This window comes from Leucoraja erinacea, chromosome 1, assembly GCF_028641065.1.
Source record: "Leucoraja erinacea ecotype New England chromosome 1, Leri_hhj_1, whole genome shotgun sequence".
In the NCBI taxonomy this organism is placed as follows: Eukaryota; Metazoa; Chordata; class Chondrichthyes; order Rajiformes; family Rajidae; genus Leucoraja; species Leucoraja erinaceus.
The window spans coordinates 158,832,088-158,859,304 of record NC_073377.1 but is presented as its reverse complement, the minus strand read 5'-3'; the positions used below and the strand labels follow the sequence as shown (position 1 = coordinate 158,859,304).

The window sequence follows — 27,217 nt, the reverse complement described above, 5'->3', positions numbered from 1 at the left end:
AGTGAATGGAGGAGATGGATCATGTGCAGGCGGAGATTAGTTTAACTTGACGTTGTTTGTAACAACATTGTGGGGGGAAAGGGCTGTGCTGTGCAATTCTAAATCTAAAATCCAAGTTGTTTTTGAGCCTTCCGGTCACGCTTCTCAAGCTCCTGTACCTTCTACCCAATGGTAGCAGTGAAAGAGGGCAAGGCCAGAGAGGTAAATGGTAAATGGTAAATGTGAATTGAGGAATGCAGTTGAACAGAGGGATCTAGGAATAGCTGTGCATAGTTCCCTGAAGGTGGAATCTCATGTAGATAGGGTGGTAAAGAAAGCTTTTGGTGTGCTGGCCTTTATAAATCAGAGCATTGAGTATAGAAGTTGGGATGTAATGTTAAAATTGTACAAGGCATTGGTGAGGCCAATTCTGGAGTAGGGTGTACAATTTTGGTCGCCAAATTGTAGGAAAGATGTCAACAAAATAGAGAGAGCACAGAGGAGATTTACTAGAATGTTGCCTGGGTTTCAGCAACTAAGCTACAGAGAAAGGTTGAACAAGTTAGGTCTTTATTCTTTGGAGCGCAGATGGTTAAGGGGGGGTACTTGATAGAGGTCTTTAAAATGATGAGAGGGATAGACAGAGTTGACGTGGATAAGCTTTTTCCATTGAGAGTAGGGAAGATTCAAACAAGAGGACATGATTTGAGAATTAAGGGACAGAGGTTTAGGGGTAACATGAGGGGGAACTTCTTTACTCAAAGAGTGTGGAATGAGCTTGCAGTGGAAGTGGTGGAGGCAGGTTCGATTTTATCATTTAAAAATAAATTGGATAGGTATATGGACGGGAAAGGAATGGAGGGTCATGGTCTGAGTGCAGGTAGATGGGACTAGGGGAGAATAAGTGTTTGCACGGACTAGAAGGGCCGAGATGGCCTGTTTCCGTGCTGTAATTGTTATATGGTTATATAGGTATAGGTCAGTACCTAATAAGCATACTACCATTCTTATCAATCCATTTCCATTCTCCAAAGCAGCCCTCAAAATAATAAATCACATTCCATCTTCATTACTCTTCATTTGCTATTTTATTACCAATTACTATTTCTTTCCAAGGTACTGTAGTACATCTTTATAATTATATCCTCACCTGGCTGTGTTCCAGATTCAATAGTGAAGTGTGCAGCTCAACCACATTTCTGAGTTTGGGGTGGTTACATTTTCTCAGCTGTCACAACCTCACAATAGCTGCAGCCCAAATCACTGATGGTCATAGAGTCATACAACATAGAAACAGGCCCTTCAAACCAACTCATCAATGCTGACCAAGGTACTCCATCTAAACTAGTCCTATTTGCCTGCATTTGGTCCATATCCCTCTAATCATTCCTTGGTTCTTGGTTTCTTGGTCCTCCAAAATATTCCAAATGGAATTTAAACTGGAGGTGGTACCTCATGGTGGTACCCCCATCTCCCCCTCCCCCCAAACCTCTCTCTCTCCCCCTCCCCCTCTCCACCCCTCCCCCACCCCTCTCTCCTCCCCCTCCCCCTTCCATCTCTCCCTCCTCCCTCCCTTTCCCCCCCCCCCCTACCCCTCTCTCCCTCCCCCCCACCCCCATCCTTCTCTCCCCCACCCCCTTCTCCCTCTCCCCCCCCCTCTCCATCTCTCTCCCTCCCCACCCCCCCTCTCCCTCTCTCCCCCCCTCCCCCCCTCCCACTCCACCGTCTCCCCACCCCTCCCCACTCTCCACTTCCCCCCCCCTCTCCCCCCCTCCCCCATTCCTATTCATGTATCTGTCCAAGTGTCTTAAAAGTTGTAATTGTCAAGGAACACATTAACATTCCTGGCATCCAGTACTGCCAAGGCAAACATTAGCAGCCACCTCTCATGTGATATATTCTTATTTGTGCCTAATAGTAAAATGTTCACCTCTTGACATTCTATGACAAATGTAACTTCCAGAGGGAAACTCCAGAAATAAAATTGAGTTGCAGAAAGGATTATCTGCCAAATAGGATTAACCAGAACAATAAAAATGAAATCAGTTAGATAAACCTTATTCCAATACAGTTTCCAAAAAGATGGAACAAGGTTCACTGACCTCTATTTCTCTTTCCACAGATGAATATTTCCAAAACTATATTTTTATTTTTTGTTTAATTGCCATTTAATTTTTATTTACAAATACTGTGCTGAAAATACTGGTGGAAAAGTGTCAAGATCAAACAAAAGTGTTCCATTTATCAGACAAAAAGATATTGTGAATTTCAAATGCATATTATTAACCTCTCAAAGTATTGTAAATATAGGCTGGGGTTTTTAAAGAGCAATATTGCATGATTTTCCATAGGCTTATGCACAACCTGAGACTTGCAGTATGATATTGCCATGTGGATCCCAATATAATCGAGAGTGACATTTTAAATTAAGGTTTATACGAGTTATACAATTCAATGGCATACATATCATAAGCATTGTCTGTACACAATTATATAGACTTGTGTAATTCATATACTTGAATTGTAAAAATAATATCCAGGTGATTTCAGTAACTGTGAGTGAAGGCCAATGATGCCAGATGCCAATAATAATGTAAGGAAAAAAAAGAGATGATGTAAATCCGGATTAAAATACTTAAGGTTGCAGTCGGGCATGGGGGGGTAGATGTGTTTGAGGGGGAGGAGGAGGGCAGCAATCAGGTAATGCATAAAATTCCTACATTTTTAGCAGTGTATTATAAAAGGAACTATCTAAAAATAATGATCCTGTATAGTTAATCACAATTGTAGTTTATTAGCCAAGTATGTTTTGCAACATACGAGGAAAATTGATTTGCCATACAGTCATAACAAAAAAGCCACAAGATACACAACTACATCAAATTTGACATAAACATCCACCACAGCGGTTCCACCCCATTCCTCACTGTGATGGAAGGCAATAACGTCTTATCTTTTTTCCTCTTTTTTCTCCCGCGGTCGGGGTAGTCGAACCATCTGCAGACGGGGCGATCAAAGCTCCCGCGACCGGGGCGGTCGAAGCTTCTGCGGTTTGGAGCACCCGAAGTCGGTCCCTAACCAAGGGACCGCGAGCTCCACGGTGTTAACGTCCGCAGGCTCCTGCGGTTGGAGATCCCAAAGTCGGTCTCCCGCAAGAAGCCGCCAGCTCCACGAGGTTAGGCCATAGTGCGAATGGAGAACGACATGAAAGAAAGTCGCATCTCCATCGAGGAAAGAGATTAAAAGAAAGTTTCCCCCACCAACCCCCACATAATACAAAACTAAAATTACACTAAAACATACATTTTACAACAAACTAAAAACAACAAAGAAAGAAAGAGACGAGACAGATAGTTGGCAAGGCACCACCTTGTTTATTCCAAAATGCATTCAGCTTTTCAGATTAATTTAACATGGAAACTTGGTTGTAGAAAGGAAGGCTCCATTAACAACATAGATGAATGTCCAGTAAGTCTGTTGAAGAATACATTTTGGCCAAGACCAATGAGTAAGTAGGGAGTACATACATACATCCACCAGAAGGGGAAGTCTGGAAGGGGAACACAGAAAATGCTGGAGTAACTCAGCGGGACAAGCAGCATCTCTGGAGAGACCCTTCTTCAGACCTAGTTCAGTCTGGAAGGTGATATGGTTTAATACTTTATCTCACAAAGTGGCACCTCCGATGATGCAGTACTTCACCAGTATCACACCAAAGTGACATCTGAAGTAGAAAACATAAAATGGTGGAATTTCTCAATAGATCAGGCAACATCATTGAAGGGAAACCAAAATTGACAACCATTAGGAGTGGGAAAAGATAGAAAGAAAGAAATTTAAAAATGCAGAGAATGTGGAGAGGGTGAGGAAAAGGTCAGTAATTTGGTGGAGAATTCCAGCAGTTAAATGATAACATTTAGGGTTTAAATTATCTTGCAGTGCTTAATTGCCAAGGGTATAAAGGCATAAGAGTATAAGAGTCAGGAAGTCATGATGCAGATTTAGAGGACTTTGGTTATGTCGCATTTGGAGTACTGCATGCCGTTCTGGTTGCCCCATTACAGGAGAGATGTGGAGGCTTTGGAGAGGGTGCAGAGAAGGTATACCAGAATGCTGCCTGTGTTAAAGGGTTTCAGCTACAGAGAGAGGCTGTACAGACGTGGGTTGTTTTCCTTGGAATGTCAGAGGTTGAGAGGAGACTTAATACAAGTATATCAAATTATCAAATGGCCAACACTAGAGGGCGTAGCTAGAAGTTGAGAGAGGGAAAGTTTAATGGAGATGTGTGGGGCAAGATTTATTTTACAGAGCGTGATGGGGGTGTAGAATGCATTGCCTGGAGTGGTGGTGGAGGCAGATATGATAGTGATGTTTAAGAGGCTTTTAGATAGACGCATGGAAATGCAGGGAATAGTGGGATATGGATCATGTACAGGCAGATGTGATATTTAATTTGACATCATGTTCGGCACAGATATTGTGGGCCGAAGGGCCCTTTTACTGTGTTATGTTGTTCTATGTTCCATGTATATAGCCATGTATCTGAAGATCCATTCAGGTCATTGCATGCTTTACGATTTTGTGATAATATGGATTTATTTAATGTCAGCAGTTTTAGATTCCTGTCCTGCCAGTTATCATTGTCAGCAATTATGGTCAACATTTTCTTCTGCTGGTCAATGAGAGCCTGCTGCTAAACTTGCCCCCAATCGTCCACCAAGGTTCTGCCATCCATTTACTCTACAAGAAGAATGATGTGCTTAAATGTGGATTGTGCATGTCATGGTTGATTAACTGACTGTGGGTGTGCGGCCTAGAGTATTGTTAACTGTACAGCGAGACCTATGATGTGTGAAAGGGAGCCTGAGTGAATGAGATTATTCTTTGGTGTGTTATGCTGCATCGGGGAAGTTGTGAACCGTGGCATTTGAAGATACAGTTACTGACCTTGATTATGTATATGAGGTTAAATCATAGCCTGTTGTGTCCTGTAATCACCTGAGATCAGCCTCTGTGGATTTAGCATGCAACATGTTTTTTATGATGGTGCATCCAGGCCCTTGCAGCTAAATAGTTGTCTGGGGGAGAAAAATGTATTCAGCAACAGCAGGGAATTGAGAGATGGAGGTATTGTTGTTACTAACTTGCAGATGAAGCTTGTTGAGTTGAATGACCATTTGATTTCCTTGTACTGTGAGGAGCTGACAGTAAATCTATTTATAGGCTGGTAATGACTTATTTTGCAGGTATAGTAACAGGGATGATTTAATGTTTTATTGCATTGTCATTTACTAGAAACAACTGCAAAACTTACAATAGAAAACATATGGTTCTTTCGGACTCGTACAAAGATTGTCAGCGCTTTATGTTTTAAGTCCAGACAGATGAAGATGATTGCAGAGTTTTGTGACTGCTTCATTTAGTCTGACAGGCTGGAGTAGCATTTACTTCATCTGCACATCCAGGTCTATGAAAAGTTAGTCCCATGGGATGGTGAGAAGATATAAAATACAGATTACTCAGTCTGCCTGACATATAGAAACTGAAAGTGTCACTCGTGTCCTGATTTACTATTGTATTTCTCCAACTGAATACCAGATGCATTATTATGAATGCAGAGCCAATAGTTAGTGCATATATTGTGTTTAATGGCTTGGCAAATATTTAAATACTGACATGCACAATAGCAGTGGTGTTTTAAGATCGAATCTACTGTCATAAATTGAAGCCTTCTGCTGGAAGGGGAAACACTGTCAAAGACTGAAATAGAAGTATGTTAGAAGTGTGAAAATAAAATAGATTTGTGAAAGTAACGAAAGATTTGTATTATCTTATATCCAGTTTGGACAAGTTTATTTCCTTTTTACATGAGCAGCCTGGTCAGCATTCTGCTGAAAGGACTTAAAAAGGCCACCTGCTGAGTTGTCAGGGGAAGATTATATGGAATTATGTCCTAAAAGGTTGGCAGAAGCTCCTGTGCAATATTCTGAACCCCGAGCGGTCACAAAAGTTCATAGAAGTTAACAAATTGGATCTATCTATCGTGTAAACTGTAGAATGTGATGATAATCAGCTGGATCTGCACTACCATTGTATTGATGTTATTCTATTACAGATAAGTATATTTCAAATGTAATCAATTTTTTTGGAACATATGTCATTGTCCAGCCACAACACTCAAAACATTATAAATAAAAATAATAAAATCATAATTGAGCAGTCTTTTAAACGTATATAGTAATAGTAAAAACAAAAGAAATCTAGAGATTTCCTGCTTTACTAGCGATAACTTGACCTCAGCCCATGCACCATCCAAAATAGACACTGTCCACCTGAATTTGTCTTTATTTAATCTCAGGGCCAATATGGATTAAATTGGAAGTTCAGCACCTAGCTTTTCTTGCTACACACTCAGAACACCCAGTGTGTAATGTAACGAAAGGTCAATTGGCAATACTTTTTAAAAATGTGAATGAGTAATTTTAAGCTAAACATAAAAAGGTTTGTGAGTAATAGAGATATTTTTTAATATGAATTAAAATTCCAGACTCTGCTTACTAATACAACATAACTAACCTCACTGGTACACAAAAAAGCTGGAGAAACTCAGCAGGTGCAGCAGCATCTATGGAGCGAAGGAAATAGGCAACGTTTCTTCAGAAGAAGGAGCGAAGGAAATAGGCAAAGCTTCTTCAGAAGAAGGGTTTCGGCCCGAAACGTTGCCTATTTCCTTCGCTCCATAGATGCTGCTGCACCCGCTGAGTTTCTCCAGCTTTTTTGTGTACCTTCGATTCTCCAGCATCTGCAGTTCCTTCTTAAATAACTAACCTCACTGGTGCTTGTGAATAGTTGCTGCACAGAAAATAGCATTCAACCCATTCACGTAGGATGCATATTGAGAAGCTTCAATACTATAAAGTGCAATTTTAATGCAACAAATCTGCAAAACAATCACAAAATACCTCTTTGCAATATCAGTTTAAATTCAGTGTTGAATAGAAAATCTGTGCATGACAGATTGGATATTGCAAAGAAGCACCAGTATTATTCCAAATGCCAGCAGTCGGGGATTTCTGTGCATGACTGCATAGATATGGAAATCACAAACTTCCTGAAAGCTGTCCCTTAGCCAGAAAGAAAGCTTGAAATTTGCTGGCAAATCTGCCTGAACAAACTTAAAAAGTTGGATTTTGTGCAGGAATAGCTTCGATAGGGACAGCCATGAAGAATTATGTTGCCTTAAGCAATTTAAATTTTTGGAATCACTTGAGTTTTGTTCCACATGCATAACTTATTTTAAATAGCAGATTCGTTTTTGAACATGAGAGACATTTGCAGAGGGCCTTAGCTGCAACAGCCAGCTGAGCCAGATGGTTGTTGAGCCAGATATTGACAGTCAGATTGTCTTCCAGCATTTTTACTGGAATAAGCAGGGCTTATTCTCTCCTTAAGCAGGGCTTATTCTCTCCTTCCCCTCTTTACCCCTTGTCTGATCGCCAGATTCATCCTTATGGGGCTGTCCCACTGAACAAGCTAATTCAAGAGTTCTCCCGAGTTTCCCCTTATTCGAACTCGGAGAATTACGGTAATAGCGGCTCGTACGCACTCGGGGCTCTCGTGGGCATTTTTTCAACAAGTTGCGCAAGTTGAAAAATCTTCACGAGTCCTCACGAGCTTACCGCGTTTCCCCGAGTACCTGCCGTTAGCGTTACGAGCCGCCAAGAGACGTCCCGAGCTCCGACGTGCATTTTACGTGCTTACCACGAGTTTGATTTTTTTAAAACTCGGCAGAGCTCTTGAATTACCTCGTACTTTATGCTCTTCCTGATCCTCTGCTAATGGTCCCAGATATCAATGAGCATCAGGTCAGTTTTATCCACAAAGATAATTGTGGATTTAACATTTACATGAGTGGCATGGCAAGCTATCACTATCACTGCTTCACTTCCACTATCACTGTATTGCAGGTAAATAGTGAGCAATATAAAGACATCAACAGCCAAATCTCCAAAGGTGACAATGTTACACAGATTTTAAGTATTACTTTTTCAGTTGGCCAATGTCTCCCACATACTGTATGGCACACGGGCTTCTGAGCCACAGGGAATTTATTCCAACATTGTCATTACCTCGTCCTTACTTTCTACATTAACTATTCTCACTTCACAGCAAAACTAGATGTCTGCAGGCATTTTACTTTTAATGTCATTGGAGTCCAATTCAATAATCACCCAGTTGGGATACTCGTTCCAGGATGCAAAGTCTCAAATCGGACAGAGGGATTACAATAATGTCTTCACCCAAAAGGAGATAAGCATTACACATGCACTTAAAAATTACTGCAGCAACTGTGAGGAAGCCACATTTATTTATGATGTCAGTAAAACAATAAATGACATGGAGAAAGTGATCTGAATTGAGCAACAGGTGGAAAATATCGGATCAAGTTTTTAAATAGGAGTATACGTTGAAGATTTTTTTTCTGATTTCTCCAACTTCATGCTCTTCCACAGCCTCCACTTTTGCAGGTGTGCACATTTCTAAGGCACAGTGCGATTTCCGTGTGGCTAAATTGCAAGGCCAGATGTACCTGAGTATTTGGCCACATTTTAATAAAGGCAGTAATCCATGACAAGCTAGAGGAGAGTAAATTAAAAACCCGCTGGTGAAGCAATAATAGTACCTAGAAATGTGCCAAAGATCCCATGAGCAGGAAATGTGGGCCAGAGAGGGAATTCTGTAGAAGCTGCTTGGACTGTGGAACACGGGGCTGGATATTGTGACGAAGCGAGGTGTAGGATTGTCGAAAAGGCTTTCATCAGTCAAAATATTGTGTATAGAAGTTGGGAGGTCTTTTTACCATCATACAAGCCATTGATGGGGCCACATTTAGAGCATTGTGTTCAGTTTTGGTCACCATATAATAGGAAAGATGTTATCAAGCTGGCAATGGTGCAGAGATTTACAAGGACGTTGCCAGGACTTGGTGGCCTGATCTATAGGGAGAGATTGAGTAGGCTGGGTCTTTATTCCTTGAGACGCAGGAGAATAAGGGGTGATCTTAGACAGGTGTATAAGATCATGAGATGAATAGAATGAGTAAATGCACAGAGTCGTTTGCCCAGATTAGGAGTATCAAGAACTAGAAGACATAGGTTTAAGGTGAGGGAAAAAAGTAAATGGAACCAGAAGGGTAACTTTTTTTTAATTCAAAGGGTGGTGGGTGTATGAAATGAGCTGCCGGAGGAGGTAGTTGAGGCAGGTACTATCGCAACATTTAAGAAACATTTAGACAGCTTTATGGATAGAATAGGTTTAGGTATGGTCTAGATATGGGCCAAAAGCAGGCAAGTGTGTCAATTTTAATTCGGGTATGTTGGTCGGCATGACTACGACTCTATTGTGACTGCTTCTATTAATGCCAGGTGGAAAAGAGCACAATGCCTTCTCCTGGTTCCACTTTTAGGTAAGTAATTTATCTTTTGGGGGTAAAACATTGGCAGAGGTAGATAGGTATGTAGAGCTGTGGTGGCAATCATTTTATTTTATTTTATTAAATGGTGGAGCAGGCATGAGTGTCAAAATCTTACAACTAATACACATGCATGGATTTTCATGATCAGAATATAGAAACATATAAAAAAATAGGTGCAGGAGGAGGCCATTCGGCCCTTCGAGCCAGCACCGTCATTCATTGTGATCGTGGCTGATCGGCCCCAATCAATAACCCGCACCTGCCTTCTCCCCATATCCCTTGTTCCCACTAGCCCCTAGAGCTCTATCTAACTCTCTCTTAAATCCATCCAGTGATTTGGCCTCCACTGCCCTCAGTGGCAGGAAATTCCACAAATTCACAACTCCCTGGGTGAAAAAGTTTTTTCTCACCTCAGTCTTAAATGGCCTCCCCTTTATTCTAAGACTGTGGCCCCTGGGAACATTTTTCCTGCATCTAGCTTGTCCAGTCCTTTTATAATTTTATATGTTTCTATAAGATTTCCCCCTCATCCTTCTAAACTGCATGTGAATACAAGCCTAGTCTTTTCAATCTTCTCTCATATAACAGTCCCGCCATCCCAGGGATCAATCTCGTGAACCTACGCTGCACTGCCTCAATCACAAGGATGTCCTTCCTCATTAGGAGACCAAAACTGTACACAATACTCCAGATGTGGACTTACCAGAGCCCTATACAACTGCAGAAAACCTCTTTACTCCTATACTGAAATCCTCTTGTTATGAAGGCCAACATTCCATTAGCTTTCTTCACTGCCTGCTGTACCTGCACGCCAACTTTCAGTGTATGGTGTCCAAGGACACCCAGGTCTCAGCTGCACCTTCCCCTTACGTAACCCCACCGGGAATCAGGTTGGTTATTGTGAACCGAGCGGAGGTGTTCGGCGAAGTGATCGCCAAGCCTACGCTGGGTCTCACCGATGTAGAGCAGCTGACATCTAGAGCAGATGCAATAGATGAGGTTGGAGGAGGTGCAGGTGAACCTCTGCCGTACTTGGAAAGACTACTTGGGTCTTTGAATGGTGTCAAGGGGAGTGGTAGAGCGACAAGTGTAGCATTTCTAGCGGTTGCAAGGGAAAGTGCCCGGAGAGGGGGTGGTTTGGGTGAGAAGTGACGAATTGACCAGGGAGTTATGGAGGGAGCGGTCTCTGCAGAAAGCAGACAGGGGGGGGAGAGATGGGAAGATGTGGCGAGTGGTGGGGTCACGATGGAGGTGGCGAAACTGACGGAGGATTATTTGTTGTATGTGACGGCTTGTAGGGTGGAAGGTGAGGACAAGGGGGACTCTGCCCTTGTTGCGAGTGCGGGAATGGGGAGTGAGAGTAGAGTCACGGGGTATAGAAGAGAACCTGGTGAGAGCTTCATCTACGGAGATCTATGTATCGGAGACTCCATGACTCAATTCAAGGACCCAAGCAGTCGTTCCAGGTGCGACAGAGGTTCACCTGCACCTACTTCAACCTCATATATTGCTTCTGCTGCTCTAGATGTCAACTGCTCTACATTGGTGAGACCAAGCGTAGGCTTGGCGATCGCTTCGCCGAACACCTCCGCTCGGTTCGCAATAACCAACCTGATCTCCCGGTGGCTCAGCACTTCAACTCCCCCTCCCATTCCCAATCCGACCTTTCTGTCCTCAGCCTCCTCCATGGCCAGAGTGAGGACCACCGTAAATTGGCGGAGCAGCACCTCATATTTCACTTGGGCAGTTTACACCCCAGCGGTATGAACATTGACTTCTCTAATTTCAGGTAGTCCTTACTTTCTCCTCCCCTTCTCAGCTCTCTTCAGCCCACTGGCTCCACCTCTTCCTTTCTTCTTCCCGCCACACCCCCACACTCACATCAGTCTGAAGAAGGGTTTCGGCCCAAAAAGTTGCCTATTTCCTTCGCTCCATAGATGCTGCCTCACCCACTGAGTTTCTCCAGCATTTTTGTCCGCCATCAACTAGTAATGGTCTAGTTATGGACAAGAAATTATAATATAACCTTCACACCATACCTTCCAAATATGGATGCTTTTCAAATATAAAAAAGGTTAATATTACTTGCTCTGTGACCTGTGCAATGGAATTCTGTGCTCCTCCTTCACTGCTTGAGCTCTTTATAACCAAGGCTGGCATTTCTGTATATTGTGGCACATGCTTCTGAGCCATTGTTTTCAATATTCAAGGATCCATATGGCCGTCTTTTTGAATGTTAAATCCCATAATGCTATTCATAAAGGAACACAAAATATCCCTAGGAATGTTGGCCAATGTTCTTCATTCAAATATCATCCATAAAATCAGAGAAACAAATCATTTATTTCAGTTGCAAATCATGGACATGTTTTTGTGTGCAGTCTGGTGCATTACCCTAATGAACAATGAATGCATTTCAAAAGTAATGAACTGATTGTGAAATGATTTGCCCAAATTGGGGATGCAATGGCTTCTTCCCTACATTCATTCAGTTTGTCCAACTCAGCTCGCATATAAAATATTTAAATCTGATCAGACAATTTCTCTCTAATGAAGCACACTGTCCCTAATTGTCTTCATGGAAAAGGGCGATATTGTTCTGTCACTGTGTAATTTAAAGAAAATTCAGATCATCATCATTTTCTCGACAGAGGGAAATTAATTCCTAACCAGAACATGAAAGAAATAAAGTACCTACTTTCCCAAAAGCAAAAATAACGGGAAAATAAAACCAAGACAATTGTGAGAAATGAAGCTACTGTGTGCACCCGGCACAGTTAATGACATACAAATAGTTTAGCAGAGAGTTATTATGCACTGAATGCAAATGAATAGCTTGAATGTGGCCAGAGCCACACTGGAATAAATTTACATGAGCATTGTCAATGCACAAAGACAGACCAGCAGCAGTGACCTCCTCTGACAACCCTACTATGTGTTCCTCATGAGCAGTACTGTAATTATACCACATATGTAGAATCACAGTAATTCTGGTATATAATATACATTGATGGCCAAAGCCTGTTCTTTCCCTTAAAAACCTTAAGTTTGTATAACTAAAAACATATGGAAAGACAATTTAACAAGGAGGTACAGTAATGTTTCAAATTCTCATGGGAATGTTAGTTCTGAAATGTGTGGTGAATTTCTGCCAAATGGGTGTTAATTGTTTTCAGATAGTGTGCCAATCCAATTCATTGCAGCAAAAGTGCAAGTAACATCAAACAACCCAGACCCAGCAAGAATAATGCCACCCATGTTTACGTGCGATATGTTTGACAGTTTTTAATCCTATGACATTTTCCAAAATGATCTAACTAGGATGAGCTGAATAAAACCAGCGTGTGAATAAATTCATGAGTGTTTGCTTTGCAATATTAAGTGAAACTAAACACCTCCTAATGAAACATGGATTCCAACAGTAAGGGAAAGGGGTTTTCCCAATCATAAGGAACCCTGTCAAAAGCTACATTAGTTGTAACCACATTGTCATCCTTTACAGAACAGCTATGTGCTCAATGAACATCAGGTGCTACACTGAAGGAATTGATTTGAAACAAATTGGACAAAAATAGAAATTAATGAAAAATAACACTTCTTTTTTTTCAAATTAGCTTATATTTTGTTTGCTATGGAAGTAGCAATGGTGTAAAGAATCCACTGTCCATCATGGTGACCAATAAAAATGTTTGTTTTTTACATTGAGAAATGTGTGGAAAGTTATGGTGGAAACATGAAAATGAATTGTCAGCTGATTGAAAGTGAAAAGTCAACTTATCATTTACAGTTAAGGTAGTAATGCACACAGTAATGCCATCCAGAAAATAATCTCAGCAGCCAATGGTATGGAAAAGTCATGATGTAACATCTCTAAATGAATAATATGGAATTGAATATAATTAAAAATACAAAACAAAATATCCCTTAATCTTTTGTTTCACTTTCTGGATTTGCTTGCAAGCTGATAAATCCAATCCAATTTCCTGATTGATCCGTTACGTCACCAATGGCTACAACTAGATGATGTGAATTTTTAAAAGAAAGCCCCAGCCCCATCAAGAAAAGAAAACAAACCCAACAAAGATCATCAGGCAGCTTTCAATGAGTATTCCGGATACAGAAGGTCTGGGTCGACTTACAACATCCTCAACATCCTCGACTAACAACATCCTCATTCCGAAGCAAAAGTAAGATTAGCAAGCACTGGATAAATAGCATTAGAATATGTAGCCTCTCGTAAATATGTCAGAATGTGATTAAAAGCAAAATTGGCAGATTTTGTATGAAATGAATAATTTTGTATTAAATGAATAAGCCAACATAATCAAAGATTTGTCCCACTCTGGTAATTCCTTCTTCTCCCTGTTCCCATCTTGTAGAAGAAACAGAAGCTTGAAAGCGTGCAACGCCAGACTCAGCAACAGCTTCTTCCTGAGTCTTCTGAATGGTCCTTCCATAAGCAAGGGTTTGATTCACCTCTGCCCCATTGAGTACATTGGACGTTGTCTATGGAACTGTTACACTACAATTCTGCACTCTGCACCTTCCCCTCTGCTCCACCTATTGCATTTGAGATGGTTTGATAATAGTAATGAATAGTATTATCTAATTTGATTGGATAGCATGAAAAACATAGTTTTCACTGCACCTTGGTATATGTGACAATAAGAAATTAAAGCTCAGACTATCATCAAGCTATCTATTTAATCGGTGCTGGAGATGTTCTGTGCAAAGACCCGCCACAAATTAAAGGTGGACTCCTATGCTCTGAACCATTGCCAGTATATGTAGAATTTTCTGCACGCCTATATTCTGCATTCAGTAGCTTAGAAACCTCGAAGAAACCACCTGTAATCTCTGCAGCAGAACTGATGAGTGAACTTGCATTCTGGCAAACTGTTACCTATGGTATCCTATACACCTACCTTAATGCTGGGCATTCATTTATCATCACAAGTCAGGACAAGGAAACCGTCAGTAGAGATTATGAAAGAGCATTCAAGGAAGGGTAGCAGTTACTCCTAAAAATGTGATGCCAAGTTGGTAAAACTATAGCATAGGACTTCATGCACGATATATAACAGTGGTGTTGTATTGCAGACAGAGGTAAATCATTTCACAAGCAATTATCTAGATCAATGTTCTGCAAATTTGTCAAATTCTGCCATGAATAGTGGTGGACAATCAAAGAGCTAACAAGGAGATCCATGAGGTTCCACCAACTTAACAGTGACGGCATATGTGAGCATAAAATGCAATGTTACATTTTTTTGTAATCACCCTTAACATGAAGTAACCGGTGAATGATCCATCCTAGCTTCCTTTTGAGAGCTCCATCATCACAAAAGTAAATTTCTAGCTAGTTCACTAGTCAAGGATAATGCATAGAGCACAATGCATATGGAATTTAACAACATATTGTCACAGTCTGCCCTCTCCTCATTCTCATCCACTTCACCCCCCGGTACTTTTCCACCGGTCCCTCCTTCTCCTCACCTGCCTGCCTGCCACTCCCCTCTCATCAGCCCAACTCTCCTCACCTGTTGCACTCTGTTGCCTCTGATCGCCTATTAACCCGGTATATAGACTCTCCTCACCGTTCACACAGTGCCAGATTGTTCTCAGCAGTCATGCAAGACTCTCCAGCGATTTCCCGACTGCCTACACGGATTCAAACCTGCCTGCCCCTGACCATTCCGTCCTGTCGTCTTCCCAGATATCACCTCAGCCTTCTGTCCACGGCCTTCGTCCCGTACCTCCTGGTTTTTGTCTGCCTCTCGCCTGGGTTGTTTGGTGTATCCCTGCAACGGCTCCTCGACTTCCTGCCTGGCTTCGACTCTCCTTTTGTCTGTCCCTCGCTGGTTTGTTTGCATCGTGTGTTGCATCTCCTGGTTACCGGACCTTCCGCTACCCCGACTACGTCTCCTGCCTGCCCCTCTTCGGAACCCTCGCTCAACCCTGAGCCTCTGTGTGAGTACGGTGTACCCATTCCTGTGTTTCTACTCTGTGCTGCTATTGGGTCCAAGCTATACCCGTTACACATATAGTGCACACAGCTTGCCCTCGTGTGAAAAATTACCCCATGCATGCGTTGTTCACAAAAAGTAAGGAAAATCTGATTCTGCTAGTTATTCCCACATCAGTCAAGTCTCAAGGTGTTGGTGACAGTGTTATCAGACAGCACATCGTTACCAATAACCTGCACACGTTGACTGTTTGAATTCACTAGTAAGCTTTAGAACCCATCACAAACTTGCTCCAAACTTGAACAATATAAAATAGAGATGGTTGAAAGCTTTAATATCCTTGGAGTAAATAACACCAGCAATTTGTTCTGGACCCCCCCCCACACCAAAGCAATGTTCAAGAAAACACACCTCTACTTAAGAAGCTGAAGAAGTTTGGCATGTCCCCGACAATTCTCACCAACTTCTACAGATGCGCTGTAGAAAGCATTTTATCGGGCTGCATTACAGCATGGTTTAGGAGCAGCTCCATCCCAGACCGTAAGATATTGCAGAGAATTGTGGACACAGCCCAGACTATCACACAAACCAACCTCCCTTCCATTAACTCCATCTACACTTCACACTGCCTTTGGTAAGGCCACCAGCATCATCATGGGCAATACTCACTCCTCCTTCTCCCATCTCCCATCAGGCAAAAAGTACAGAGGAGTGAAAATGCACTCCTCCGGATTCAGGGACAGTTTCTTTCCAGCTGTTATCAGGCAACTGCACCATCCTATCAACAACTAACGAGCAGGCCTGAGCTACTATCTACCTCACTAGAGATTCCCGGTCTATCTTTAATCGGACTTTACTGGTCTTTATCCTGCACTAAACATTATTCCCCTTATCATGTGACCGTACATTGTTGATGCCTTGATTGTAATCATGTATAGTCTTCCCATTGACAGGTTAACATGCAATAAAAGCTTTTCACTCAGTATACGTGACAATAAACTAAATTAAACTACACTATGGTGGCACAGTGGTAGAGTTGCTGTCTTACAGCACCAGGGACCCGGGTTCGATCCTGACTACGGGTGCTTGTCTACGGAGTTTGTACCTTCTCCCCGTGCCCTGCGTTGGTTTTCGAGGTCTTTGGTTTCCTCCCACACTCCAAAGACGTGATCGTTTGTAGCTTAATTGGCTTGGTATCAATGTAAAATTGTCCCTAGTGTTGGGCAGTGTTAATATGTGGGGACTGCTGGGTCAGTGCAGGCTTGGTGGGCCGAAGGGCCTGTTTCTGTGCTGTATCTAAACTAAACTATGTTCCAGAGGCGAGTTCAAAATGAATGCTCTTGAGCTGTAAAAAAAAAATTATATTATTGATTGTGGATGATCAGCCATGATCACAGTGATTGGCGGTGCTGGCTCGAAGGGCTGAATGGCCTACTCCTGCACCCATTGTCTAATGGGAAGAAAGACGAAACTTTCTACATTCTTTAATCATATCGAGAATTTAAAAAGGTTATTGTGATTACTGAAGGCAAATTATCTCATTTTTGTAGCGATACCGTACTGTAGCACTTTGGCTCAACTACCTTTGGCTGTCTCATCAATGACTTCATCCATCATAAGGTGAGGGGTGAGGATATTTGCTAAACACTGCAGAGTTCAGTTTCATCTGCAATACTTTAGGACATTAGGCAAACTACATCTGTGCAACAAGACCTGGATCTTTCAGCTGGGGGATACAGAGTGAGAAGCACGAGCCAGATGTTCAGAGAATCAATTGAGATGGATAGAGTTGGGAGTCTGAAACACTGCTGGAAACTGGACCAGAACTGGAAATTACATTCTTTAGGTGCTCTTTTGCACTTAGCCTGGATCCGATTCTGAATCTCTGGCTGCAATAAGAAAAGTTTGGGGTTGTTATATTCTCCTTTAGAAATCATAAAGTAAGAGGAACAGCAAGAGAGGGCCAACTAGAGTCAGGCAGATTTTTTTTAATGGAAGATGTTGGTCACAATATGTCAGCTGCCACCCAAACAAAAGCAGGTAACACATCCTATGAGAATATATAATGAAAAGATGAACATTGCAAGGTATTCCCTGGGGGCACTGGAGCAATTTAATGAGGAAGTACAACCATAGCCATCAGTTTGCAGCATTCTGCCTGCAAAAACATAAGATGACCTTCATATGGTAATTCAAGCCAACTGCAGAATGATCTCTACTGTATTGTCCTTGGTGCCTTTCAGGCATGCAGTCACCGTGTGACTGGCATGTTATTCTACACAGATGCAGAATTTATAGAATCATAAGATGTTAGAGCAGGTCAACAATTCAACATGATTAAGGCTAATCATCTACTTCTGTATCCTGTTCATGCCTTCCCCCCCCCCCCCCCATTGTTTTCATTAGCATTAAGAAAGACTCCTTTCAGAAAAAGGCTCAGATTACAGGAGAATGCATTAGGTTATGCAGCATGTCTGGAGATCATGGATAGGTGACGTTTGCAGACCGATTGGAAGAGAAGCGGAGCAGGACAAAGCCCGGCAGGTGGATATAGATGATTACAGATGAATCGGCTTTTGATAGGCAGATGATTGGACAGTGGACAGAGATGATAAGACAAAAGGTGTGAGACAAGAGGATTAAAGAGTTGTGAATTGTGAAGCTAGACGAAGGAATGTGGGTGAAGGAGAGGAGAAATAAGGGAGAGTCCAGGTGGAGCACAGGAAAGAGAGCGGGGAGGGGTTGGAAACATATGGGGAGTGGAGTAGGATGTTTGATGGTTACCTAAAATTGGAGAACTCAATGTTCATACCATTGGGTTGTAAGCTAACCAAGCAGAATATGAGGTGCCATTCCCTCCAGTTTGCTTGTGGCCTCACTCTGGCAATGGATGAGGCCCAGGACATAACAGCCAGGGTGGGAATGAAAAGAGGAGTTAAAATGGTTAGCAACTGGGAAATCCAGTGAGCCTTGGTGGGCCGAGTGCAAGTGTTTGGCGAAATAGTCGCCGAGTCTATGCTTGGTCTTGTAAATGTACAGGAGGCCAAATCAGGAAAACTGGAGGCAGTAGATGAGGTACACACTTCTATCTCACCTGGAAAGACTGCCGAGGTCCCCGAATGGAGGAGAGGTAGAAGATATAAGGGCAGGTGTAACATCTCCTGCAGTTGCAGAGGAAGGCACCAGGGGAGGCGGTGGATTGGGTGGGAAGGGGCGAGTGAACTATTTGTGGAGAGAGCAATCACTGCAGAAGGCAGAAATATATTTAATGACATACTCAATTGCTATTAGAGGTATAGAAGGCCACAAGTTCATCACTTAGAAACATAGAAAATAGGTGCAGAAGTAGGCCATTCGGCCCTTCGAGCCGGCACCGCCATTCAATAAGATCATGGCTGATCATCCAAAATTAGTACCGTACCTGATTTTCTTCCCCCCCATATCCCTCGATTCGGTTAGCCCTAAGAACTAAATCTACTGTAACGCTCTCTTGAAAACATCCAGTGAATTGGCCTGCACTGCGTTCTGTGGCAGAGAATTCCACAGATTCACAACTCTCTGGGTGAAAAAGGTTTTCCTAATCTCAGTCCTAAATGGCCTGCCCCTTATTCTTAAACTGTGACACCTGGTTCTGGACTTCCCCCCCAACATGGGGAACATTGTTGGCTGCATCTAGCCTATCCAGTCCCTTAAGAATTTGATGTGTTTCTATAAGATCCCCTCTCATCCTTCTAAGTTCCAGTGAATATAAGCACAGTCGACCCATTCTTTCATCATATGTCAGTCCCACCATCCCGGGAATTAACCTGGTGAACCAAATTTCTAATTTTGAAGAAATTACTTCAGATTTTAACTCTAAATGGCAAGAACTTTCCGGAGGAAGAGGAGAGAGGAACCTGCTCCCTTATACATCAAAGGAGACATGGTGGAGAGAGTCAACGACTTTAAGTTCCTGGGAATAAACATCTCCCAGGACCTCAAATGGCAAATGAACACCGTCACTCTCGTGAAGAGGTCTCATCAGCGGCTGTATTTCCTAAGGTCTCTACGGAGAGCAAACGTCTCACAGCCGCTGCTGCTGTCCTTCTATCGATGCGCCGTGGAAAGTATCCTCACCTATGGAATCCTGGTGTGGTTTGCCAGCTGTACTGTGGCTGAGAGGAGGGCGCTGCAGGGAATTATAAAAACTGCGCAGCGCATTACAAACGTTAACCTGCCCTCCTTGGATGACATATACAAGGCCCGATGCTTGCGCAGGGCCATAAATATCAAGGACACATCCCACCCTGCCAACCACCTTTTTACTCTGCTACCCTCCGGGAGGCGATTCAGGTCTCTGCAGGCTCGCACTGGTAGACTAAAAAATAGTTTCTACCATTGTGCGATAAAAGAGCTTAACTCCAATAGTGAACACTGGGAAGCAAGAAGTAACTTCGAGGAATACCGCTAAATTCTTTTAATCTCTTTTAAAAATGTATTTATATTCTACTATTAACTGTACATATGTGCATTGGTGTCGTGTTGTATTTCTTTTAACGGAGGAGAAGCAAATGGAATTTCGTTGCTCAGTTTTGTGCAATGACAATAAACATATTCTATTCTATTCTATATCCCATATCCTGAAGTTGTGTCCCTGGTGTCCCCATCATTGGAAACATCCTCACTGTATCTTGTCCGTCTAGTTTTGTTGGAAATTTTATAGACTTTTGTGAGGTACAGTTTCATTCTTCTTACTCCTGAAAATATAGGCCCAATCAAACAGATATCTCCTCATTCATCAGTCCTGGCACCCCTGGAATTACTCTAGTAAACCTCATTGTATTCCCTCCTCAGACGGGGTGGCCAAAACCGCACCAAAATGAGTCCTCACCAAGGCATTCTTGCTGCAAAACACAAACCTCTTCAGATCAACCAACCTTCCCAATCATCTGCGGGCGCCTGAACGCTTGTTGGCAGCAACTAATGTAAAGGGATACCCAGCTCTCATTGCACCAATTCATTTGGTTTGTGTAATAGCAAGGAAACAGCAAGATAAGTATTAATAACCTGCCAGCGATCTCAAACCCCAGAAATAACAGATGGCACTTGGAGGTAGAAATTCCAGTTAACAAACATACAAACTACATACAATTTCAGATTTCTGGATAATATTTTCTAGAATATTTATCTTTCAGAATTTGAATTTTCCCAAATGCTTAAAAAAAAATATCAACACTTAACTTGGGTAACAAATCAGACTCTCTCTTTTGGATAAATAAAACTAAGAGTTGAACATAAGAGAACAGCAATGCACGGAATTGAATAGTGGCATAAAGGCAAGGACACTGAAAGGTCGGGAATCATGCAGTTCCGTGCTGCTCTGCAGTGATGTCATGATGACTGAGCCAATTTTTCGCAGTTCTGACAAAGGGTTAGTGACCTGAAACATAACCTGTTTCGCTCCATTTGTCTGCTGCTGCAATTTTAAACAGATTCCCTATTCAAAGGCTACATTCTAATTTCCAAACATCCAATCGAAAATACTCCCTGTGTGCTTGAAGACTTTCAGTGTATTTGTCATTATGCTGATCTCATAACAGAAGATGTGTTCAGCTCCTAAAGACTACAGTGAGTACAAATGAAGACTTGCCCAAATAAAATGCAATTCATCATTTCAAATTATCGAGCTCTTGTTTCTGTGAATGTTTTTATTGTAGTATGTACAAGTGTAACAAGCCCAACATTTGCTCTTACTCACACACAGGTAGTTCTGTTATAATGCATGTTTCTCTGACATGAATTGGATATGCTGTAACAGGAGTGATGAATTAGGAACACTATTTGCTTTATGGCCGAATTGATTACATTGTGATTTTGAATGGGAACTGGAGAATCACTTAAAGGCTACTTTGGAAATTGACTAGCAGAAAAAAACCTGTCTCGGATTTCAACAGTGTCGAGGACAAAATAACTGTTTCCATAAAACCTCCCCACAGTAATCGGATACCGTTGTCTCCTAAGAATACAGCTGATACTTTAACCATGGGTGGCCATTGAAATTAACAAGCAATCATTTCTATTGACACTTGGATACATTTTTTAACAATGTAACATACTTCTTTTTAGCTAGCAGTGCCAAAAACAAAATAATTGATAAAGACCATTATTTTTGAAAATCTATCAGGAAATATCAGTTTATTGCAGGTCTGAAACTGCAGCCCACTAACCTCTTTCCCAATTTTACACAATTAACTTTATTACACATTTTTCTATAACACTAGGTTTCCTAGAAACACAAGTACCGCGTTATAGCGAAAATACCTATATCTGGTTGTGGATGATGGGGTAGTGGGAGAAAATCTATTTCCATTGCTGCAGAGAAGGAATATATAACCTTAAAAACTATAGATGGCTCAATCAGGATTGAATCCAGAGACACTTCTTCTCAAAGGAGGTAGTGGAAATCTACCATATTCCTCCAAAACTATACTCCAAAATGAGTCCATCAAGTTGTTCACAATTAAGATATTTTTTGGGGGGAATAGTATCAAAGGTTCCAGAACAAGACAAGAATGCTGGTCAGCGTACCCTTCATCCAATGATCCTACGTGAGAGTGCAACGATACTGTCAAGCCCATTGCCACCAAATCTCAATCAACACGGTGGTTTAACAAGCTGCCCAAACATTCATCAAGAGTTTGGTCGCAATGATTTTAGATTGGAGGGGATAGAGAGTGGTGTTAATGAACTAATCACTGTACCTTATGTGCAAACCCAAATGATTTCACAGCTGATGACTAAAGAACCTGTAAATGAATTGTTGAAGACCTGGATATTAATCAAATAAAAATGTATAATTGATGTGTTAATTGAATCTTTCCTCAAACATTATTGTTAAATTATACATTGCCAGATAATTTGAGGTAATCATACAAGTAATTTGTTTTTCTATTTGTTATAACAGGCAGACATATGGAAGCCACACATGATTAATCTCAGTGATCCCCAACAGAATTTAGCTGTTTTGTAAAGTTTAGCATAAAGTCTAGCATAAAGTTTGATCAAAAGCCAAAAAGATACAGGGAGCTAGAACCAGATTGAATGCTATTACCAGATGAAACAACAGAAACTGTTGCAAGCACAGGAAGAGAAGGGTCCAACTGTGCATTAGTTAATTTGGGCAGACAGCCAGAGACACTATGCTGAATGCCTGCATTGCTCTGGGATTCTTTTTCTGTTGCTTTATAGATTCTGACTAGAGATTAATTAGTGGAGTTAAATTTAAATTATACATATTACTGAAACAATGAAATAGCACAAAAATATGTTGGTATGTAATGTCAAAGGTCTCAACAGGAGAAATTCATTCTCTTAAAAAAAAAAAAAAATTCTACCAGCATGAATTGCTATTCAAACTGGATTTTGAAATGGATTGCTGCTCAATCATGAATTTTGATCAGGACAGCTTGCAGATATTAAAACATTTGATTGCACTTTCTGTTGCACATCATGCACGAAGGCCCAAGATGTACACGGGTAATATCCCTTTGTCATTTGATGCTTCTCCTGTCAAATTAGTTCACAAATGTGCAATCAATGGACATGATATGCCAGCACAGAATTGTAGTATTTCAATTGGTCAGCATTTAATTGCAAATTGACAGAGCAGCAGCCCCGGCAGCTACGAAGCTGCATCTGTGGCTGGGAAAAGATAACATCAGAGAAGGGTCTCAAGATCCACCAGGGCAGGGAAAAGTGCCTGGGAGAGCTTGGTGTGGGGCCTCGCATTGACCATTACCTTCTAAGAGGTAGGCCTAATCAGTCGAGTGAAGCCCAGTGGCAGGTTGACCACCACAGTGCACAGGGTAAAAGAAAAGCCAAAGGCCAAATCAGAAGCTAACATTTTTATAATCTGACACCAGTCACCTTTTATATTCCACAGTCACAGGACGTGTTAGACTGTCCATTTTGCAGAAATATAGGTTAATGTTAATGTCAATTACTTAGCTACTAAATCATCCCAGAGCAGACCAGCATTTGCATATACACAGATTGTCGCAGCTTGTCATTCATCACGATTTCACTAATGCTAAGTACTCAAGAAAAAAAAAAAGTGAATTTCTTTCTCTTTGACTAGGAAACGTAAGACTGGACAAATACCTACAGCTTTCGGGTTTCTTGAAGGCTCAGGGAACGTTAAATTATGTCTTTGCATGAGTATTCTTTATACATTTATACAGCAACATCATTATCACACCAAACAGTAGGAATGTGGGTTGATATACCATCTGTTAATAGATCTTCAAGGAGGCACTAAAGATTATGTGCAAAGACACCTAGATTTGAACATTTCATAATTTATTGTACTTCACCAAAAAATTGGCTGTATCCCAATATTACACATAAGCGGTTCTGCATAGTGCCGAAAGTCATTTTGAGGTATTTCAAATTCAGTAAATCACAGGTTAGGGATTGGGCCATAATGAATGGTAATTCTTTTCGCCCTATTTCAAATATATTGACAATTTCTCAAAGCAAATTTTCTAAAATTGGTATATGAAAATGTTACTTGATTGTGAAGGCTTCTGATAGATTCTACATTTCCAGGTTAACAATGATCAATCATTAATTGCATACCGCTGCGGTATTCAGATATTAGGTAGCTTCTGTTTATGTTCCAATGGAAGCTGAGAGATCAGCCATCAGATGCTACATCATAGTTCATTCATTAACAACATTAAAGGGGCTGGCCACTACTTTAATTCTGGAAGACCACATTCCAAGCTCTCTAAAACACTGTGCAAATTTCACAATGAATGCATGCATATTTTGCAATGATTTCCCATCAGTCCTTTTTATAATTACCCCATCTTAGAACTCAGCTGTGCAGCAAAATTCCTGCATAACCTCAACTTCGGGAGAAATGCACCCAAGCTACCCCTGCTCTAATGTGGGTGCTGGCCATCTGCCTCTTGTGTCTGCATGTGCAAATCCCACTTCCAAACTAACCACCAAAGTTCCCATAGTGGATGCATTTCACACGTGAATGCAAGTGTCAAATCATTGCATTTTCAGCATTGCTTTCTCTGCGCCCTTCCCTGGTCAACGTGCAGATCCCGACCATCTAAACATGGAAAGGAACAGGTTGTAGTGAGGGTGCGAGAGGAAAGTAACTACTGCCCCATCACAGTCGGGGTTTAGTGGGAAGCGCATTGTAAGGTGTGGATAATATGGACTATTGTGATATCATCGATGATCTCACACCCACCACTAGCCATATACTTGACAATAGCATTGACTGTCAGTGTCCTATTCTGATCAGTCCACCCAAAGTGTCACCTCAGATTATTCAGGGTTAAATTCCATTTGCCACTGGCCTGCTATCTTACTAACTGACTATTCCAGTTATGATGAGCACTCCCTCCTCCCAGGGAATAATGGAACGGAATACTTTATTGCCACAATTCTTTGCTTGCGTACCCAATGTAGACAAATAGCAGCCACCTACGGCGCTGACAAAGATACAATGGATGCCAGCTCTTCCTTTTGATCTCCTCCCTCCTCCCACAACAGTTCCCCCACAATGATGTGTCATCCGCACACTTTACACATCTCCTACTTTCAGATCAAAGTTTATGTATGTAATAAAGAGGAAAGGTCCCAGCATTGATCACTGTAGTACATCACTGGATATAGGTTTCCATTTGCAAACAATCCTCCACCATCAAGGGCCTGTCCCACTTGCATGCGATTGCATGCGTTTGGCGCGACCAAACGGAAGCGCAGTTTACGCTAAGTACGCGCTAAGTTCAGGCGTGACGTCATTTGCGTCATACTTACCAATCAGCTGTGCAGGAGGCGGGCCGACTGAATTTGGGCGTCGTGTGGTGATGTCATCACGAAACGCCACGCCGGGCGGTGACGTCATCGCGCAACGCCACGGCTAGGCATACGCCGTCAAGACGCTGCGTACGACCGCAATGCGCCTGCTTGCCGACAGGCCGTTGGCGCGCAAAGATTTTGGACACTGTCAGATTTTCGGAGCCCCGCGCGATGTCGGGACCAGCCCCGCGCTTCTAAGTGGGACCCACCTCGCGCGGCCTTACGGTGCCCGTACGCCTCAAGCGACCATGTTTGTCGCGCCAAACACATGTAAGTGGGACAGGCCCTTTTCTCTCTGCCTTCTATTACGAAGCCAATTCACAAACTCATTCACAGATTTTTCTGGAGGACATGAACTCCACCCCATTGGGCCAGTTTCATATGTAGCACCCTGTCAAAGGCCTTATTGAAATCCATGTAGATTACATCAACAGTGCTGCCCCTCATCATTTTAACAATTCTTTAAAAAAATATCAGCTTAGTCAGACAGGATCTCCCCCTAAGATAACCATGCTATGTTTGACAAATCCCTAACCAAATGGAGATTTGAATTTATTCTAATAACTTCCCCTACAGTAATGTTAGACACACAGGACTGTAAATGCAATAAACAGATCACTGACAGAGATTTTATTCCTTAAGATGCTGGGCATTTAATTTAAATTATCAACTTGTCTCATAGTACTGCAGTACTTTAGCTCCTGGAAAGCTAATAAACAATTTTATCAAAAAAAAACTTAATCAGGAACCAATGAGTATGAATTTAATACATCTGTCTGCTGAAAGAGGGCAGACATGTGGTTAAAATTATTTTTTAAAGTGGTTTTATTTGCATTCTTGACAGGCTGGGAGAACAGCAGCACAGAAGCTGTCCATCACTGCCAGACCCTTGCCTAACTGAAATGTGAAAGTTTCAGTGTGATTACATCACGGGACAATTATGTCATTTTCATTTAAAATCGCAGGAGGTCCGCATGGTTTAAAAAATCCTGGTGAAATCGATCATGAATCAATAACATACAAGTTCAACTTTTACAGTCATTATTCCTTGAAGGCTAGAATATACAGATGCTCCACTTCACAACCCACATGAAATCTCCGAGCCATTCCCAATGCGGTCTCCTCTCTCTAAACCAGCTTTCAGTCGGCTACCCACTCAGCATCTTCCCAATGTTTTGGGTTGTGTCCTTGTGTCCAAGAATAAACGGACTCCTGTGTTAGGGAGAGGGGTATGTGCGGGGGTGGGGTATGTGCGGGAGAGGGGTGTGTGCGGGAGAGGGGTGTGTGTGTGCGGGAGAGGGGTGTGTGTGTGCGGGAGAGGGGTGTGTGTGTGGGGGTGGGGTGTGTGTGTGCGGGCTGTGTGTGCAGGGTGTGTGTGCAGGGGTGGGGGGGGCGTGTGTGCGGGCTGTGTGTGCAGGGGTGGGGGTTGTGTGCGGGGGTGTGTGTGTGTGTGCGGGGGAACACATATAATCCACAAACCTGCATTTGTAGATCATATGAAAAGAAGGCCATTGATGGGAAAATGTCTGTCCCATGATGCACCAAGTCATATGACTCAAGGGGTCGGCCCTCAAATAAAATGCCAATTGGCCCAGGCTAAACTGATTGTTTGCCATGCCTTTATACACCATGTTTTTACATTTTCAGTATGTATGAGTGTACATATTTCCTTAACTAAACCTTTAGTTAAAGGAAATAATATTATCTAAAATGATATTAATGAGCGGTGCAGAATCTGCCTAAAGTTGCTCTTCAATTGGTGCATATTTAACAAAACCTCATTGTTCTTAGAGTAAATATTAATCAGGGGTGACAATGTGCTGTCATTGCTAGCGATTCCCAGATCCAGAATCTAGGCAAAATAACAAAAAAAGGCTATATTGTCCACATTTTAGCAACAGTTTTAATTTATCAGCTGTAGGCCAGGACTCTCTGT

General features: G+C 42.0%; 1 protein-coding gene and 1 long non-coding RNA gene across 9 annotated transcripts in view; one reads left to right on the top strand and one right to left on the bottom strand.

The window, feature by feature from the left end:
- Window positions 1–16,506, top strand: part of LOC129703928 (uncharacterized) — an 86,817-nt gene extending 70,311 nt beyond the window's left edge. The window contains exon 3 of the long non-coding RNA XR_008724650.1: window positions 13,416–16,506. This is a non-coding gene — a long non-coding RNA (uncharacterized LOC129703928). The remainder of the gene's footprint in view (window positions 1–13,415) is intronic.
- The window catches only part of dclk2a (doublecortin-like kinase 2a), a 313,388-nt gene that overhangs the window by 222,516 nt on the left and 63,655 nt on the right, over window positions 1–27,217 (bottom strand). The window lies entirely within an intron of this gene.